At 38.4% G+C, this 20,312-nt stretch overlaps 1 long non-coding RNA gene across 4 annotated transcripts in view; it reads left to right on the top strand.

The window, feature by feature from the left end:
- Positions 1-20,312, top strand: part of LOC106976889 (uncharacterized) — a 319,186-nt gene that overhangs the window by 276,077 nt on the left and 22,797 nt on the right. For all 4 annotated transcript variants that reach the window (XR_008292536.1, XR_008292539.1, XR_008292538.1 and 1 more), the window contains 2 exons: positions 9,057-9,188; positions 17,943-18,004. This is a non-coding gene — a long non-coding RNA (uncharacterized LOC106976889). The remainder of the gene's footprint in view (positions 1-9,056; positions 9,189-17,942; positions 18,005-20,312) is intronic.

The raw sequence follows: 20,312 nt of genomic DNA on the forward strand, positions 1-20,312 counted from the left end.
TACTCATTCTCTGAAGCTCGGTTTAATTCTCACTTTTCCCCAAAGTTGCCCTTCATCTGGCCTTCATTAAAATTTCACAATTACCATAATTACCATAACACTATTTACATTTTTATTATCTCCCTGATAATTTGTCAATTTCCTGGGAGAGACAGCCACATATCCTATTTTTTAAATGTTTTTGTTTATTTTTTGAGAGAGAGAGACAGAGTGAGTGCGGGAGAGACAGAAAGAGAGGAAGACACAGAATCTGAAACAGGCTCCAGGCTCTAAGCTGTCAGCACAGAGCCCGACCTGAGGCTCGAACTCGGGATGGCGAGATCATGACCTAAGCCGAAGACGGACCCTTAACCAACTGAGCCACACAGGCGCCCCATCCTATTTTTCCTCATATATCTTACATTGACAGTGGCTAAAAATTTCTTTTTTTTAAGTTTATTTATTTATTTTGACAGAGAGGATGCATGTGCAATTTGGGGAGGGGCAGGGAAAGAGAGAATCCCAAGCAGGTTTTGCCCTGTCAGTGTGGAGCCTGATGCGGGGCTTGAACTCACAACCGTTGAGATCATGACCTGTGTTGAGACCAAGAGTCAGACACTTAACTGACTGAGCCACGCAGGTGCCCCATGGCTAAAAATTTCTAAATCAATGGGGGCAAATTTTGAAGCAAAACGGTTTTTTCTTTATAAGAGACATCATGTTAAGTATTAAATATAATTTGTCTTTTATTTTACTAAAAATATAAAAAATATATTTTCTAACTCCAATCACAGACCACAGTAAATTTTAGATATATCAAATGCTTAAGCAAAAATGATGAAATTATAAAATGTGTAATAAGTACTAAAGTACTAAAGGTAAACATTTAAGACCTGGTATTGGGCAGAAAAAGACTGATAATGTAAAGATTGAAAATAGCATTTCTTTGTATCATACTACTTAGTGGCAAATGGTATATAGTAATATGTATATCAGAAAAAATTATTCTGCATATATAAAGTATACCTACAAGTTAATAAGAAAAAAGTGAGAATAGCAAAAGAAAATTGAGTACTGTTGAGCATCTTTTCATGTGTCTGTTGGCCATTTGTCTGTCTTCTTAGGAAAAATGTCTTTTCAGGTCCTCAGCCCCTTATTTATTTTTTTTTGTTTCCCCAATATTGAAATAAAATTTTCCTAACATGCGGCAAAGATGCAAGAATTTATAATAAACACCCACATACCCATGACCTAGATTCTACTGTTAACATTATAGTATGCTTGCTTTTTCATGTATCTATTTATCTACCCATTTGCCATTATATTTTTGATGCATTTCATAGTCAATTGCAGACATTAATATACTTCCCCTAAATTTCAGCATGTATAGTAACTAAAGTTCAATATTTATTTACAGATTTTTTTCTCTCGAAATAAAATTTGTGTACAGTGAAATGTACACATTTTAAGTGTATGTTTGTTGAGGTTTTTTAAAATCATTTTTATTTTTCATCATGATAAGTGTACTCTTTAATCCCCACCTCCCCACCCACCTCCCCTCTGATAACCATCAGTGTGTTCTCCATAGTTAAGAGTCTGTTTCTTGATTGGTCTCTTTTTATTCTTTGCTCATTTGTTTCTTAAATTCCACATAGGAGTGACATCATGATATTTATCTTTCTCTGACTTACTTTTATTTTGCTTAGCATTATACTCTCTAGATCCATCCATGTTGTTGCAAATGGCAAGATTTCATTCTTTTTTTTATGGCTAATATTCCATTGTGTGTGTGTGTGTGTGTGTGTGTGTGTGTGTGTGTACCAATATCTTCTTTTTTCATTCATCTATTGATGGACACTTGGCCTGCTGCTATAGTTTGGCTATTGTAAATAATGCTGCAGTAAACATATGGGTGCACGTATCCCTTTGAATTAGTGTTTTGGTAGTTTAGGGGTACATACCCAGCAGTGCAATTCCCGGATTGTAGAGTAGTTCTATTTTTAATTTTTTAAGGAAACAGCATACTGTTTTCCACAATGGCTGCACCAGTTTGCATTCCTACCAACAGTGCATGAGGGTTCCTTTATCTCCACATTCTCACCAATGCTTGTTGTTTATCGAGTTTTTGATTTTAGCCATTATTACAGGTATGATATGATAGCTCATTGTGGTTTTGATTTGCATTTCCCTGATGATGAGTGATGTTGAGTATCTTTTCATGTGTCTGCTGGTCATCTGGATATCTTTGGAGAAATGTTTGATCATGTCTGCTGCCCATTTTTAAATTATATTATTTGTGTGGTTTTTTTTTTTTCATGTTTTGTGATATAACATCTTTCTTTATGTAGTTTGGATACCATCCCTTTATCAGGTATGTCATTTGCAAACATCTTCTCCCATTCAGTAGGTTGCCTTTTAAGTTTTGTTTGTTGTTTCCTTCACTGTGAAGAACCTTTTTATTTTGAGGTAGTCTCAAAGTTTACCTTTGCTTTTACCTCCCTTGCCTCGGGAGACATATCTAGAAAAATGCTGCTATGGCCAATGTCAGAGAGATTACTGCCTCTGCTCTATTACAGGAATTTTATGATTTCAGGCCTAACATATAGGTCTTTAATCCATTTTTTTAATGTTCATTTATTTTGAAAGAGAGAGAGACAGCGAGGGAGAGTATGAGCGGGGCAGGGGCAGAGAGTGACGAAGACACAGAATCTGAAGCAGAGGCTCCAGGCTCTGAGCCATTAGCATAGAGCTTGCCATGGGTTTCAAACCCACGAGTCCTGAGATCATGACCTGAGCTGAAGTTGGACGCTTAACAGACTGACCACATAGGTGCCCCCGTCTTGAAAGCATTTTAAGTTATTTTTGTGCATGGTGAAAGAAAGTGGTCTAGTTTCATTCTTTTGCATGTAGCTGTCCAGTTTTCCCAACACCATTTGTTGAAGAGATTATCTTTTTCCCATTGCATATTCTTTCCTATTTTGTCAAAGATTAATTGACCATATAATTGAGGGTTTTTCTGGATTTTCTGTTCTACTTTCTTGATTTATGTGTCTATTTTTATGTCAGTACCATACTGTTTTAATTACTACCACTTTGTAATACAGTTTGAAATCTGGAATTGTGATACCTCCTGTTTTTCCATTTTTAAGATTGCTTTGGCTATTCGAGGTCTTTTGTGGTTCCATACATATTTTAGGATTATTTATTCTAGTTCTGTGAAAAATGCTGTTGGCATTTTGATAGGGACTGCATTAAATGTGTAGATTTCTTTGATTAGTATAGACATTTTAACAATATTTGTTCTGCCAACCTAAGAACATGTAATGTCTTTCTTTCTTTCATCAATGTTTTATAGTTTTCAGAGTACAGGACTCTCACCTTTTTGGTTCAGTTTATTCCTAGATATTTTTTTGGTGCAGTTATGAATGGGGTTGTTTTCTTAGTTTTACTTTCTGCTATGTCATTATTGATGTATAGGAATACGGCAGATTTCTGCATATTGGTTTTGTACCCTGCATCTTTACTGAATTCATTTATCAGTTCTAATAGTTTTGTTGAGGGAGTCTTTAGGGTATCCTACATGTAGTATCATGTTATCTGCAAATAGTGAGAGTTTCCTTCATTCTTACCAATTTGGATGCTTTTAATTTCTTTATGTTGTCTGATTGCTGTGGCTAGGACTTCTGGTATTACGTTGAATAAAAGTGGTGAGAGTAGACATCCTTGTCTTATTCTTGACCTTAGGAGAAAAGCTCTCAGTTTTTCCCCATTGAGTATGATGTTGGCTGTGGGTGTTTCATGAGACCTTTATTATGTTGAGATATGTTTCCTCTAGACGTACTTTCCAGAGGGTTTGTATTATGAATGGTTGTTGTACTTTGTCAAATGCTTTTTATACATCTTCTGAAATATTCCCATGGTTTTTTTTTTTTTTCGTTTCTCCTATCGATGTGACATATTATGTTCATTGTTTTGTGAATATTAAACCACACTTGCATCCGAGGAATAAATCCCACTTGATTGTGAATGATTTTGAAAAATATATTGTTGGATTTGGCTTACTAATATTTTTTGAGGATTTTGGCATTTGTATTCACGAGAGATATTGGCCTGTAGATCTTTCAGTTTAGTTTTTTGTTTTTTTTTTTTTTTCTGGTGTTCTTTATCTGCTTTTGGTATCAGGGTGATACTGGCCTTATACAATGAATTTGGAAGTTTTCCTTCCTTTTGGATATTTGGAAATGGTTTGAGAAGAACGGATATTAACTCTTCTTTAAATGTTTGGTGGAATTTGCCTGTGAAGCCCTCTGGTGCTGGACTTGTTTGTTGTGAGTTTTTTGATTACTGATCAGTTTCATTGCTGGTTATTTGGTCTGTTCAGATTTTCTATTTCTTCCTGTTTTTGTTTTGTTAGGTTATATATTTCTAAGAATTTATCCATTTCTTCTAAGCTGTCCAATATTTTGGTATACAGGTTTATCATAATATTATGTTGTGATTGTATTTCTGTGGTGTTGTTGGTTGTCATTTCTCCTCTTTTGTTAGTAATGTTGTGTATTAGGGTCCTCTCTCCCTCTCTCTCTCTCTCTCTTTTTATGAGTCTTGCTGGAGATTTATCAATTTTGTTGAGCTTTTCAAAGAACCAGGTCCTGGTTCCACTGATCTGTTCTATTGTTTTTTTAGTTTCTATATCACTTATTTCTGTTCTAATCTTCATTCTTTCCTTCCTTTTGCTGAGTTTGGATTTTATTCTTCTTCTTCTAGCTCTTTTAGGTGTAAGATGATTTATTTGACATTTTACCTGCTTCTTGAAATAGGCCTTTGTTGCTACAAACTTCCCTCCTAGAACCACTTTTACTGCATCCTAGAGATTTTGGACTGTTGTGTTTTCATTTTCATTTGTTTTCATGTAATTTTTGATTTCTTCTTTGATTGCTTGGTTGGCCCATTCATTGTTTAATATCATGTTGTTTAACTCCCATATATTTGTGCTCCTTCCAGGTTTTTTGTTGTGGTTGATTTCTAGTGTCATAGCATTATGGCCAGAAAAGATGTATCATAGTGTTTTCTATATATAGTATCAGGTAATCTGCCCATAGTGACAGTCTTACTTCTTATCAATTTGGATACCTTCTTTTTTTCTGTATGATTGCTGTGGCTAGGACTTCCAGCATTGTGTTGAATAAAAGTGGCAAGAATGGACATCCTTGTCTTTTCCTGTTCTAGAAGAAAAGTTTTCAATTTTTCACTATTGAGGATGATGTTAGCTGTGGGATTGTCATAAATGGCCTTTATTATGTTGAGGTGTATTCCCTCTAAACCCACTTTGTTGACAGTTTTTATCATAAGTGGATGTTATATTTTGTCAAAATTTTTTGTCTGTGTCTATTGAGATAGTCATATGGTGTTTATTCTTCCTCTTGTTAATTTGTCACATTTATTTGTGAATATTCAACCACCTTGTATCCCTGGAATAATTCCCACTCTTAATGTATTTTTGATTTCACTTTGCTAATATTTTCTTGATGATTTCTGCACTGTGTTCATCAGGGGTATGGCCTATAGTGGGTTGTTTTTTGTATTCTTTGTCTAGTTTTGGTATCAGAGTTATGCTGGTATTGTAGAATGATGTGGAAGCTTTCCTTCCTTTTCTATTTCTTGAATGGTTTGAGCAGAATAGGTATTAACTCTTTTTTAGACATTTCTTAGAATGCACCTGTGAATCCATCCAATCTTGTACTTCTGTTTGTTTGGAGTTTTGTGGGGTTTTTTTCCTTTAGTGTTTATTTATTTTTGAGAGAGACAGAGACAGACAGGGAGTGAGTGGGGGAAGGGCAGAGAAAGAGGGAGACACAGAATCAGAAGCAGTCTCCAGGGTCTGAGCTGTCAGCACAGAGCCCAATGTGGGACTCAAACTCACGGACCTTAGATCATGACCTGAGCCAAAGTCAGATGCTTAATCTACTGAGCCACCAAGGTGCCCCTTGGAGTTTTTTGATTACTTATTCAATTTCCTTCGTAGTAAGTGGTTTGTTCAGATTTCTATTTCTTCCTTGTTCAGTTTTAGAATATTATAGGTATCTAGGAATTGATTCATTTCTTCTAGGTTGCCCAATTTGTTGCACATAACTTTTTGTAGAATGTAATCCTTTGTATTTCTGTGGTGTTAGTTTTACTTCTCTTTATTTTTGATTTGAGCCCTCTCTTTATCTTGATGAGTCTGGCTAAAGGTTTATCAATTTTGTTGATATTTTGAAAGAACCAGCTCTTGGCTTTATACTATAACATTTAATTATTATGTCTCTTGGTGTGGACCTCCTTGAGTTCTTCTCGTCTGGGGTTCTCTGGACTTCTTAGACCTGGATGTCTGTTTCCTTCTCTGTATTAGGGATGTTTTCATCTATTTCTTCAAGTAAGTTTCCTTCCCCTTTCTCTCTAGCTTTTACTTCTGAAACCCCAGTAATCAAATACCTGATATTGTCCCAGAGATCCCTTAATCATTATTTTTAAAAATTCTTTTTTTCTTTTTGGTGTTCAGTTTGGGTGCTTTCCAATAGCCTGTGTTCAGATCACTGATACATTCTTCTGCATCCTCTAATCTTCTAGTGTGGATTTGACTTCACTGACTGTATTCTTCAGTTCTGATTGGTCCTTTTTTATATTTTCTCTCTCTTTGTTGAAGTTCTCATGGAGTTCAGTCTTCTGCCTGAGCATCTTTATGACCATTACTTGTAACCCTTTATCAGGTAGATTGCTTTTCTCCATTTTGTTTAGTTCTTTTTCTGGAGTTTTGTCTTGTTTTTCATTTGGAGTAAATGCTTTCTCCTTATTTGGTTTGACTTTCTGTGTTTCTACGAATTCGATAGAAGAGCTACTTCTCCTAGCTTTGTGGGAATGGCCTTGTGTATGAACATCCCCTGTATAGACCGTGTATCTGGTGGCTTTGGCTGGCTGGGGCTGTAGCAAGCATGGGCTGGGGGTCCCGGGGTGTTCCATGTAGGGGGCTCCCCAGGGGATGGCAGGAACTGAAGCAGGCTAAGACCTGGTGGTCACCAGAGTTCTCCACACATAGGGAACCCTAGCAGGATAGAGCTGAGGTGGGCACAGGCTAGGAGATCTCAGGGCACTCCACACAGAGTGCGCCCTGGTGAGTCATCTGCGCTTGAAGCAGATATTGGCCTGGCGTGTAGTGGGCTGCTTTGTACCTGTGTCACCTTAGCAAGACAGAGCTGTAATAGGTGCTATCTGTGGGTGTCCTGGAGCTGCCTTGTGATGGCTGGAAAGAGCAAATTTTGTTTTAAAATTATGGACTTGAATTATGGCTTCACTTCTCAGCTGTCTCACTTGGGCGCAGTTTCCAGAGTCCCTTGGAGTCTTAATTTTCTGATTAGTAACAAAGGTGTCTAATATGTACCTTTTAGGTTTGCTGTGAGGTTGAATAAGCTAATTAGAGAATCTGGTAAGGTTTCCAGTGCTCAAGAAATGATCATCACTCCATAAAATGAAACCTTTAGAGACAAGAGCCAGTTAGCTTGACATTGAGAAACTGTGTAGTCAATATAAAGGTAGACCCACGTGTTACTCTAACTTGAACAGAAGACTCTTCTATGGAAGTGTGAATCCACATGCTATGTGCATGGTGGGTGCTTGAAGTTAGCTTCTTTGTCTATGGAAGGTGGGCCTATAATTTCCAGAGGCGGTGCTGCCTCTCTGATTCCTTGCTACCCTCTCACCATTGCATGAGCATCTTTGGCCAATCTTCCGCTTGATGTGTTTGCTTCATTATTTACAACATTGGGCTACCCCTGGGCTAGGGGTAAGGCTAATGTCAGCTCCTAGTTTTGCACAAACAGTTCTGCTGACAGAGGGCAGAAGGAAGAAAACAGACACAGGGAAGAGAAGCTTCGATGACTGCTTGCCAAATCCCTGCTCGTAAACTTTCTCAGTGAAGAAAAGCTTTCTAAAGCCACACTCACATTTTGTTTCTTTTTCAAAATTGAGTCTGACCCTTATTCTTTATCACATTACCCTCTCTGAACGATCTCCAAATACTCGGAGCCACTCACGGCTTTGCCGTATCTAACATACATGCCCTAATCCCCTCCTTTCTGGGGAGTTTTTCTTAGATGTGCATGATGAATGTGGAGAGATTTGCTAGCAGGTGAGGCAAGGATCATCCCCAGGCTCTGTGGGGGACGGTGTGGCAAACAAAGGCAGTGGACCTAGGATTCACTGCCCTGCTTGTGAGGATGGGGAACAGGGCCAACAGGGGCCATTCAACACAGTATTCCCAGCATGTGGCCTAGAGAAGGTGTTCAGAAAATATTTGCCAGTCTAAAGGTGAGCCTTGCCTGGGAAACCTGTTAGTCTGTCTGCTTATTGTCAATAATCTAACAAGATGCTATGCCCTCAAAGAGTTTGTAAATCTCATCCCTCCACCCCAGTCAAGTAATATCTTTGGTAGGGTTCCTATACCCTTCCTTGAATACCCCCAGGGCAGCCCCACAGAAATCAACAGGAGATGGGAGACTAATTTTGGATACAGACTGAGCTGGTTTCAAGCTGTCCAAAAAATCAGTTTAATAATATAAAATACTAGGGATATGGGAGGCCAAGAAAGGACTACTAATTCTCGGGGTCTCCTAGCAGCTCTATTGCAGCCTCTTTGGGGAAGCCACCCCTTTGTCTTGGTCACCCCTTCGTGGCACACTTAACCTTGCTCAGGTTAAGTCGGTTCTGTTGGGAGAGGAATGACTGAACATAAGTTAACGTAAATTGAACACGGTTTAACACACACACATGCGTGCATTCCTTCATTCCCTTTACCTATTTTGCCCCCACTCCCCATGTCTCAGATACAGGCTCCCTTTCTACAGACGTGTATCCCTTTGCCCCTGTTGCTAACTTAGATTTCCCTGTAATTTACTCATTCTGGGCCTGGCCCAGAGCAAGTGTTCTAATGAACAAGTTTCTGGCTCAGGGGCCTAAGCACAAAATGTTGGTGGGTGATATGATTGTTCCTGGGACACACGTAGGTACTCAGTTGTCTTTACCGCCCATGTTTATTTTCTTCCCAGATCTTGAAGGAGGATCCAGCCTGCTTCTCACACCACTGAACTTCCCTCTTCATCACCTTGGCTTTGCACTTCCCAGAATGGAACTGCTTGTTAACTCTCTGAACTAGCCGAAAGCAGGTAATATTCAAAGCAGTTCAATCCAAAGAGCTATTTTTACAAGTCTGCTGGGAGATAACATAGGGGATAAAGCAGATTCCAGAAATACTATTGATAAGACCCAGCTTTGGGGAGAGGAGAAGGGAGAGGCTGAGGGATGGATATGGGACTCCAGTGGTCCCCATCCTTCCTCCTTTTTTTTAAATTTTAATTTTAATTAATTTATTTTTTTATTTTAGAGACCACATGAGCAGGGGAGAGGGGCAGAGGAGAGGAGAGGGAGAGAGTGAGAAAGAGAGACAGAGAGAGAGAGAAAATCTTAAGCAGACCCCATGCTTGGTGTGGAGACATGGGCTCAATCCCACCACCCTGGGATCATAACCTGAGCCGAAATCAAGCATTGGATGCTCAACCGAGTGAGCCACCCAGGTGTCCTCCCCCTCCTTCTTCCTTCTATGCAGTTTCATTCCTAAAGCAAAACAATCCCTGGGGACTTGGGGGTGGGGTAGCGATGGGAGCTAATTCTAGGAGGTGGAATAGGGAGAGAAACATGAACAGCCGCAGCCAGCAATCTGTTCAAATGTCAATAGGAAGAGAGAGAAGCCTTGCTCACACTTCCACAATGTTCAGGTTAAGTCCAGTCCTGCTGGGAGAGTAATAATAACCATGACAACAGTAACAGTTAACCTACCGAACCACTGTAAACATTGTTTAGTTTAATACACACATGGACGCACATACACAAAGGAAACGCTATTCTTACTCTGTTTACTAGTAAGGAACCTGGAACTAGGAGCAGTTAAGGAAGTTGTCTGAGATTCTGCAGTTGGGAAGTGGTAGCATCTCATGTGAACCTAAGTAGTCTGGCTGCAGAGATTCTCTCTTCCACCCTTACAACCTATATTCCAGGACTCTTGCTTCAGGTTTTTCAAAAAATGTATGCACATACAAATATGCACACTTAAAACATAAACTCTTTTTATTATTAAAAAGGAGTCACATACATCCCTCATTTAATATTTTGGGAACAATGGTGGGGACTGAGTTATTCTATGTCCCTGCCAGTTACTTTATAACAAATTTATTGAGATCTATTTCATTTTCCATAAAACTTAACCTTTTAAAGGATGTATCTCAGTGCTATTTGGTATATTCACAGGGTTGTGCAACAATCCCTACCTAGTTTTGGAACATTTTCATCCTTCAGGAACAATCCCATTACCATTAGCAATCATTCCCATTGCCTCTTTTCCCCAGAATCTGGTAACCACTAATCTACTTCCTGTCTCTACTGAAATGCCTATTCTGGGCATGTCATATAAATGGGCTCATAGAACATGTGGCCTTTTGTAACTTGTTTCTTTCACTTAGCATGTTTTCAAGGTTCATCCAAGTGGTGGCAGGTGTCAGTACTTACTATGTTTGATTATTATTCCATTGTGGATAGAACATAATTTGTTCATCAATTCATCTACCGTTTCACTTGTTTCTACCTTTTGGCTATCATGAAGAATGCTATAGTGAACATTCACTTGCAAGTTTATGCAGACACTACGTTTTCATTTTGGGGTGTTTGCCTAGGAGTAGAATTGCTGGATCACATGGTAACTCTATGTTTAACTTTGTGAGGAACTGGCAGACTGCTTTCCCAGCACTGTCAGTGCAGAGCCCGATGAGGGACTCGAACTCACAAACCGTGAGATCATGACTTGAGCCAAAATCAAGAGTCAGATGCTCAACCAACTGAGCCACCCAGGCACCCCATAAATAACATTCCAATAAACATGGGGGTGCATATATCATTTTGAATTCGTGTTTTCATTTTCTTTGGGTAAATACCCAGTGGTGGAATTTACTGGATCATGGGGTTGTTCTATTTTTAATTTTTTGTGGAACCTCCATACTGTTTTCCACAGTGGGGGTACCAATTTACATTCTTATGAACAGTGTTTAAGGGTTCTCTTTCTTCCAAATCTTTGACAACACTTATTTCTTGTTTTGATAATAGCCGCTCTGATTAGAGTAAGGTGATATCTTATGGTTTTGATTTGCATTTCCCTAATGATCAGTGATGTTGAGCATCTTTTCATGTGTGTACTTACCATCTGTAGGACTTCTTTGGGAAAATGTCTAACTGGGTTCTCTGCTCATTTTTTAAATCAGTTTTTTTTGTGCGTTGTTATATGTACTATATTTTGACTATTAGTCTCTTGCCAGATATATCATTTGAAAATATATTCTCCCATTCTCCCTGACTTGTTGATGGTTTCCTTTGCAAAAACTTTTCATTTTGGTGTAGTCCCAATAGCTTATTTCTGCTTTTATTTTTCTTGCCTGAGAAGACATAGCCATAAGTATATTGCTAAGGCAAATTTCCAAGAGATTACTGCCTGTGTTTTCTTTTAGGGGTTTTATAGTTTCAAACTTCACAGTTAGGTCTTTAATACATTTTTACTTTATTTTTGTGTATAGTATAAAAGTGGTCCAGTTTTTCCAATGCCATTTATTGAAAAGACAGTCTTTTCCTCATTGTATATTCTTGCCTCCTTTGTTGAATATTAATTGACCATATAAGCATGGTTTTTATTTCTGGTGTCTCCATCCTGTTCTATTAATCTGTGTTTATTCTGTGCCAGTACCATACTGTTTTCATTAATAGCTTTATAGTATATATAGTAATAGCTTTATAGTATATAGTATTGTATATATATAGTATAGCTTTATAGAAATCTGGGCTTGTGATGCCTCCAGCTTTGTTCTTCTTAAGATTGATTTGGCTATTTGAGATATTTTGTGGTTCCATAGAAGTTTTAGGATTATTTGTTCTAGTTCTGTGGAAAATGCTATTGGTATTTTGATAGGGATTGCATTGAAAATGTAAACTGCTGGGGCACCTGGGTGGCTCAGTCAGTGAAGCGTCTGACTTCATCTCAGATCATGATCTCATGGTTTGCATGTTTGAGCCCCACATCAGGTTCTCTGCTATCAGCACAGAGCCCACTCTGTCCCCCTCTCTCTCTGCCCCACCCCTTGCTTGCACCCTCTCTCTCAAACTAAAAAAATGTAAATTACTTTGGGTAAGGATAGACATTTTAAGGCTATTCTTCCAATTCATGGACATGGTATACCTTTCCATTTGTTTGTGTCATCTTCAATTTCACTTCAGAATATAGGTCTTCCACCTCCTTGGTTAAATTTATTCCTAAATACTTTATTCTCTTTGGTGTAATTGTAAATAAGATTATTTAAAAATTTCTCTTTCTGGTAGTTATTAGTGTATTGAAATGGAACAGATATCTGTATATTAATTTTGTGTCCTGCAACCTTACTGAATTCATTTCTTCGTTCTAGTAGTTTTTTGGTGGAGTCTTTAGGGTTTTGTGTATATAGTAACAGGTCATATGCAAATAGTGTCAGTTTTACTTATCAATTTGGATGCCTTTTCTTTTTCCTGTATGACTGCTGTGGCTAGGCTTCCTGTACTATGTTATATAAACGTGGCAAGAGTAAATATCCTGGTCTTTTCCTGATTTTAGAAGAAAAGCTTTCAGTTTTTCACCACTGAGGATGATGTTAGCTGTGGGTTTTCGATATATGGCCTTTATTATGTTGAGGTGTATTCCCTCTAAGCTCATTTTAGAGGCATTTTTATCATGAATGGATGTTGTATTTTGTCAAATGCGTTTTCTGCATTTGAGATCATCATTTGGTGTTCATTCTTCCTTTTGGTAATTTGTTACATTGATTTGTGAATATTGAATCACGTGCATCCCTGAAATAAGTCCTACTTGATTGTGCTAAATGATCCTTTTAATATATTGTTGACTTCTGTTTGTTAATATTTTGTTGAGGGTTTTTACATCTATGTTCATCAGGGATATTGGTCTATAGCAGGTTTTTTTTTTTTTTTTGTAGTGTCTTTGGTATAAAGGTAATGCTGGTGTTGTAGAATGAATTTGGAAGCTTTCTATCCTCTATTTTTGGAATCATTTAAGAATAGGTATTAACTGTGTTTTAAATGTTACAATGCACCTGTGAATTCATCCAGTCCTGGACTTTTGTTTGTTGGGGGGGTTTTGATTACTGATTCAGTTTCAGAAGATTGTATGTTTCCAGGAATTTACCCATTTCCTCTAGGTTGTTCCATTTGTTGGGATATAATTTTTCAATCAATTCTTTAATAATTTTTTATTTCTGTGTTGCCTGTTCTTTCATTTTTTTTTAAATAAAAAGAAATATTTAAATTCAACTTAGTTAGCATACAGTGTAGGATTTGGTTTCAGGAGTAGAACCCAGTGATTCATCACTTGCATATAACACCCAGTGCTCATCCTAACAAGCACCCTCCTTAATGCCCATCACCCATTTAGCCCATTCCCCCACACAACACCCCACCAGCAACCCTTGTTTGTTCTGTGTATTTAAGAGATCATGGTTTGTCTTCCTCTGTTTTTATCTTATTTTTCCTTCCCTTCCCCTATAATCATCTGTTGTGTTTCTTAAATTCCACATATGAGTGAAAACGTATTTGTCTTTCTCTGACTTGTTTCACTAAGCATAATACACTCTAGTTCCATCCACGTTGTTGCAAATGGCAAGATGTCATTATTTTTGACTGCCAAGTAGTAGTCCATTGTGTGTATATAAATACCACATCGTCTTTATCCAATCATCAGTCAGTGGACATTTGGGCTCTTTCCATTATTTGGCTATTGTTGATAATGCTGCTATAAATATTGGGGTGCATGTGCCTCTTCGAAGCAGCATTGGTATCCTTTGGATAAATACCTAGTAGTGCAATTGCTAAGTTGTAGCGTAGTTCCATTTCTTTAATTTTTTGAGGAAACTCCAGAGTGGCTGCACCAGTTTGCATTCCCTCCAACAGTGCAAACGGCTCCTTTGCCAACATCTTTCTCGGCATCCTTGCCAACATCTGTTGTTTCCTGAGTTGTTAATGTTAGCCATTCTGACACATGTGAGGTGGTATCTTATTGTGGTTTTGATTTGTACTTCTCTCATGATGAGTGATGTTGAGCATCTTTTCATGTGCCTGTTAGCCATCTGGTTGTCTTCATTGGAAAAGTGTCTATTCATGTCTTCTGGCCATTTCTTCGCCGGATTATTTGTTTTTTGTGTATTGAATTTAATAAGTTCTTTATAGATTTTGGATACTAGCCCTTTATCAGGTATTTGCAAATATCTTCTCCCATTCTGTAAGTTGCCTTTTAGTTTTGCTGATTTGTTTCGTTTGCTGAGCATAAGTTTATTATCTTGATGAGGTCCCAATAGTTCATTTCTGCTTTTATTTCCCTTGCCTCTGGAGACATGTGGAGTAAGAGGTTGCTGACTTTTTCTTCTCTAGGATTTTGATGGTTTCCTTTCTCACAGTTAAGTCTTACAACATACAGAAAATAAATTCAAAACAAAGCAAGTGGTCCAGTATCATGTTGCTGTCCAGTTTTCCCAGTACCATTCACTGAAGAGACTTTTTTTCCATTGGATACTCATTCCCACTTTGTCAAAGATTAGTTGGCCATACATTTTTAGGTCCATTTCTGAGTTTTCTGTTTTGTTCTGTTGATCTATTTTCTGTTTTTATACAAGTACCATACTGTTTTGATGATTATAGCTTTGTAATACAGCCTAAAGTCCAGAATTGTGATGCCTCCAGCTTTGGTTTTCTTTTTCAACATTACTTTGGCTATTCCAGGTCTTTAATGGTTCCACACAAATTTTAGGACTGTTTGTTCTAGCTCTGTGAAGAATGCTTTTGTTCTTTTGATAGGGATTGCACTGAATGTGTAGATTGCTTTGGGTAGTATTGACATTTTAACAATATTTGTTCTTCCAATCCACGAGCATAGAATGTTTTCCCATTTCTTTGTGTCTTCTTCAATTTCTTTTATAAGATTTCTATAGTTTTCAGCACACAGCTATTTTACCTCTTTGGTGAATTCATGGATCAGTTCTAGCAGTTTTTTGATGGAGTCTTTTGGGTTTTCCATGTAGAGTATCATGTCGCCTGTGAAGAGTGAACATTTGACTTCTTCTTTGCCAATTTGCCTTTTATTTCTTCCTGTGGTCTGACTGCTGAGGCTAGGATTTCCAGTACTATGTTGAATAACAGTGGTGAGAGTGGACATCCCCATTGTTTTCCTGACCTTAGGGGAAAAGATCTCAGTTTTTCCCCATTGAAATGAAATTAGCTGTGGGCCTTTCATATATGGCTTTTTATGATGTTGGGGCATGTTCCTTCTATTCCCTATTCCTTTTACTCCTTTTATTTTCTATTCTCAATTTCATTTATTTTTATTCTGATCTTTTTATTAACTGTGGGATTTTTTTCCCCTCATTCCTTCAGGAGTTTGGTTAGATGGAGATTTTCTTGTTTCTTGAGGTAGGCCTGTAGGTGATTAATCTTCTACCTTTACTATAGGCTTGCTTTTACTAATGAAATTTCTCTTTTATATTTTTCTTACCCCCAGTTATGGCCTTTTTATTCCACTTAAAGAATTCTCTACATTTTTTGTAAATCTTTGCCCATTTTTGAAATGATTCTCAGAGAGGAAAGAAAATGCAAATGTAAAGTCCTTTACATATTCTGGATACAAGTGCTTTAGTAGATAGGATTTCCAAGAATATTTTCCCATTTGGTGGGTTGTAGTTTTATTTTCTGGATGTTTAAATATATATATATTTACTTTCAGTGGAGTCTTTTTCCTCCCATTGCTGGTGCTTTTGGTGTCATGTAGAAGAAACCATTGCCTAACCCAAGGTCATGAGGTTCTTCCAAGAGTTTACAGTTTTCATCATTTAAATGTAGGCCTGGTATCCATGTAAGTTAATTTTTGTGTATGGGGTGAAGTGAAGGTAGTTCTAGCGCTATTCTTTTGCATGAAGATATCAGTTGTCCCAGCACCATGTTGAAAATCCACCAGTTAATTTTTTAATCATAGCACATTATTTTATAACCATGGTACTTAGCCTGAGTATATTTTTATTTTTTTCACTTAATCTTCCCTCAACGAAAGCCAGAACTTTTCAGTTTTATTTACCACTGTATTCACTGTGCCAAGGAGAGTGCCAGACATCCTTATACAGTCAATAAACCTTTAATATCTGAGCTTTTACATTATGTGGAGTTGCTAATATGCATTCTTTCCCAGGTGCCTCTTGGGTCTCCTACATTGTGACTCGTCACCGATTGGCATCTCAGAAGGCAGCTGTTAGAAAGCAAAAGGCTCAGGGAGCTTGGGTAGCTCAGTCAGTTAAGCATCTAACTTCGGTTCAGGTCATGATCTTGAGGTTTGTGGGTTCAAGCCCCGCATTAGGCTCTATGCTGACAATTCAGAGACTGCCTCGGATTCTGTGTCTCCCTTTCTCTCTCTCTGCCCCTCCCCTGCTTGTGCTCTCTCAAAAATAAACAAACGTTAAAAAATTATTTTAAAACACAGAAGGTTCTGCATTATCAGATGCTAAGATTTCCTCATATAGGAGCCCACACTTAATCTTCTAACTATACTCATCTGTCACTTCTTAAAAACAGCAACAAAGTTAAGATGTGTACAGCATGTTGACTACAATTAATACTAATGTATTTTATATTTGCAAGTTGCTAAGAGTGAATCTTAAAAGTTCTCATCACAAGAAAAATTTGTACTTTGTAAGGTGACAGATGTTAACTGGACTTCTTATGATCATTTTGCAATGTATAAAATATGGAGTCATTATGTTATACACCTGAAAAATATAAGATTACATGTGAAATATCAATTAAAAATAGATTAATTCTAAAATAAGCAACAAAGATGTTTTCCACCACATTTAGAACGAAAAGAATGAGTATAGGAATTCCAGGGGGAAAGTGGAACAAAAATATACATTAATAGGTTCATGTTCTTTTGAGGTTTTAAACCAGGGCCTGTATTTTTGGGTTGTCTCAAGAATGCCAGTAGCATTTTTGTTGAGGAATATTAGTGCAGCAAAAAAGCACGGGAACCAAATTTTAGGTCTTGGATCTTTTGCAATTATGACTTGGCCAATGTTGCCTTTATTTCCTCCTCTGACAAATGGGACAAAAATGGCCTCTGAATAGGATAGTTTTAAAAATTAAGATATTGTCTTAGTCTGCTCCTGCTGCTATAATACCATGAACGGTATAAATTATAAAGAATAGAAATCTCTCAAAGTTCGGGAGGGTGGCCACTCCACAATCCAGGTGCCAGCAAATTTGGTGTCTGGTGAGGACATACTTTCTGATTCACAGGTGATGCCCTCTCTGTGGGTCCTCAAGAGGGAGAAAGGGCAAGGGAGCTCTTCAGTGTCTCTTTCAAAAAAGTACAAATACCATTCATGAGAGCTCTACCGTCATGACCTAATTAGTTCCCAAAGGCCTCACCTCCTCATGCCACCACGTTGGATATTAAGTTTTCATGGTCCAGAGTGCTAACTATGACACCATGGAACCCCGTGTTGGATATCAGCTTTTCAGCTTATGGATTTGGCGGGGTGGGGGGGCACAAAAATTCAATCTATAGCAGATACCATATACTACAAAATCCTACTGTCAATAAGATATAAATATTTGCTACTTTCTCTAGTTATTCTCAGAACTGAGAGCAGTGAAAAAGAGAATTAGAAATGAGAATGAAAAGTCTTTTGCAAATGGCTATGGTTTTATACATTGATGATCAGTTCGTTTCTCTGCTGTACAAAGAAAGAATTCTATTGGTCATAACAGTTTTCTAAATTGCTCTTTATTTTGTATTTTCCCCTATAGGCAGGCACCAGAGACATCTCTGATAACTTGCTCAGCTTTTAACAGTGGATTGAGTTCAAATCTCTTTGTACAGGTAATGGACTTCTAAATTCTTTGCATGTGTAAGCATTAGTATAGTGTATTGGGAACAAACCTGAATTTGAATCCTGTATTTTCTACTTACTAGCTGTGTTACCTCTAACAAGTTACTTTGTCAGTTATAAGTGCCTTTTCAGTTGAATGTGCGTGAATCACAACATTTAAGGAAACACTTAAAGAATCAGAACCTGAAAAAGGATGGGACCAGCATAGCTCCAGGAATCTGTTAGGAGCTACTGAACTTTGTTTTTTCAAGGCTCCAACACAGGCATCGTTAGTTCTCTTTCTCTAGCTCCATGTCAGTTAAGATTCAAAGTCTGAGGCCCAGCTTAGATCACTCAATGTCCGCCCAATGTCACTCTGACAATCTCACTAAGACTTCTGCAAATGACAGAGGACGAAGTGACTCTGTGGAGAGAAAACTGTTTGATAGGGCTTGACCACTAAAAAAGGGACTCAACCAACCCAAGGGGACCTGGCAGAAAGAGGACTGGAATAATACGTAGCTTGACTTTACTCCTTTCTAGCCCTTTGTGTCTCTCACTAGTGCCTCCAACCAGGCAAAGCCAACTGGCAGCTCAATGGCAAGGGAGCCCATTGATACGATTTGTGTGACGTTAGCCTCTTCAATACGGTGGCGCCACAGACAAGGGTGGATGCTAGTATATAGAACATCTCTAAAATATTCATCGTATTGAATGCTTTCTTCCCTCTTATTTAGAAAAAAGGCCTATGACTTCTCTTATCCCAGATGGAAAAGTTACGCATATAAGCCCCGGCTCAGGAAAGTCCTAATAATTTGGAAGTGGCCAAAGACGTGAGTCGGCGGGTTTTCCTCTTCTTCCCTGGTGCAGCCTGCTCTCAGCATGGCCAGACCCAGCTGTGGGGTACCCCCTCCTTGAGGAGCCTCATGGAGTCTGTGGGTGGTAGTTCCTCCTCTGTGGGTGGTTCTGCGCTCCTGCCAAGGCTGAAGGAATCCACTTCAAAAGATGCCACCACCACCACTGATAAATGGAATCAGAAGGGCACTGTTTCAGCTCAGACTGTTTCTAAGCACTTTCACCGGGCCCCGTTCTTGAGGGGTATTCCTCTTCTCAGCGGCCTTGGGTAATGATGGGGGTGGGGGTCCCTACCAGGCAGCCATTTCTCTGTCAACTACCAACTTACCCTCAGTGTTAGAAAGGCAGGGGAGAGGAGGGGCTCAGCTGTGGCCTTTGTGTTCCCTCTTGTTTCCATGTGCTAAATAAGGTTGGAATACTTCGCAGTTTACTCTACAAGGGTAATCTCTTCATGCATTAAAAATAGACTAAGTTAGACTTACACGTCTCTTCCATACTTTTCAAATGAATTTGATTGCTATGGTTCCCTGGCTTAGGAAAAGAGACGAAAATAGATTCTTGTAGGAAAGCAGTATTTTGTTTTTAGAAAGGCAGCGTTGAAATGGGGCTCCCAAACCTGGATATGGGGATCAGCTGACCTTGGTAAAGTCGTTCTCCTCTGTGGGCCTTCAACATTTGCAGTAAGATTTGTGTAGGTAAGAAAGATTGAAATATTCACTGTGACCCAATATACCTAGAAGAATGTCCCCTAGTAGATGTGCTGATAAGGAATTATACCTCCAGAAGGTATAATTTACCCCTTTCTCCTGTTCCCCAACCCCTACCTCTGGTAGCCACCAATCTGTTCTCCGTATCTATGACTTACCTTTTGAATATCTTGACTTGTAGATTCCAAACGTTTATGTTTCCATTTTTCTTTATTATGAAAATACTAAGACATGAAAAGGCACAAAGAAAGAAGGATGAGATTGTTTTTATAAAGCACAGTTTTGCTTTTGATCTCTGTGCTGGAAAAGTAGTGTGCAGTAATATAAGGAAAACATAGGATTTTGGACTTAGGCTCAAATCTCAAAGCTGCCACTGAGGTGCTGGTACTGAGGCCACTCAGCTACAAAAAATAATATTTACAGCCTAAGATGTAAAGGTGCCTTTTATTTAGAAGTACTTTGCACGTACTGGTCATTCGTTAATGGGGGCTCTCTATGTTCACGTTTGTTTACATTTGTCTAAAGCATAAGAGACTCTTAAAAACTGAGAACAAGCTGAGGGTTGATGGGGGGTGGGAGGGAGGGGAGGTGATGGACATTGAAGAGGGCATCTTTTGGGATGAGCACTGGGTGTTGTATAGAAACCAATTTGACAATAAACTTCATATATTTTTACAAAAGCCACTAAAAGATCTTGGGGAGAACACTAGGCCGCACTCTCTTGATCCTAGTTGACTAGTAACCCTGCACTGGCTCT

The sequence above is a fragment of the Acinonyx jubatus genome, chromosome F2 (genome assembly GCF_027475565.1).
Source record: "Acinonyx jubatus isolate Ajub_Pintada_27869175 chromosome F2, VMU_Ajub_asm_v1.0, whole genome shotgun sequence".
Classification (NCBI taxonomy): Eukaryota; Metazoa; Chordata; class Mammalia; order Carnivora; family Felidae; genus Acinonyx; species Acinonyx jubatus.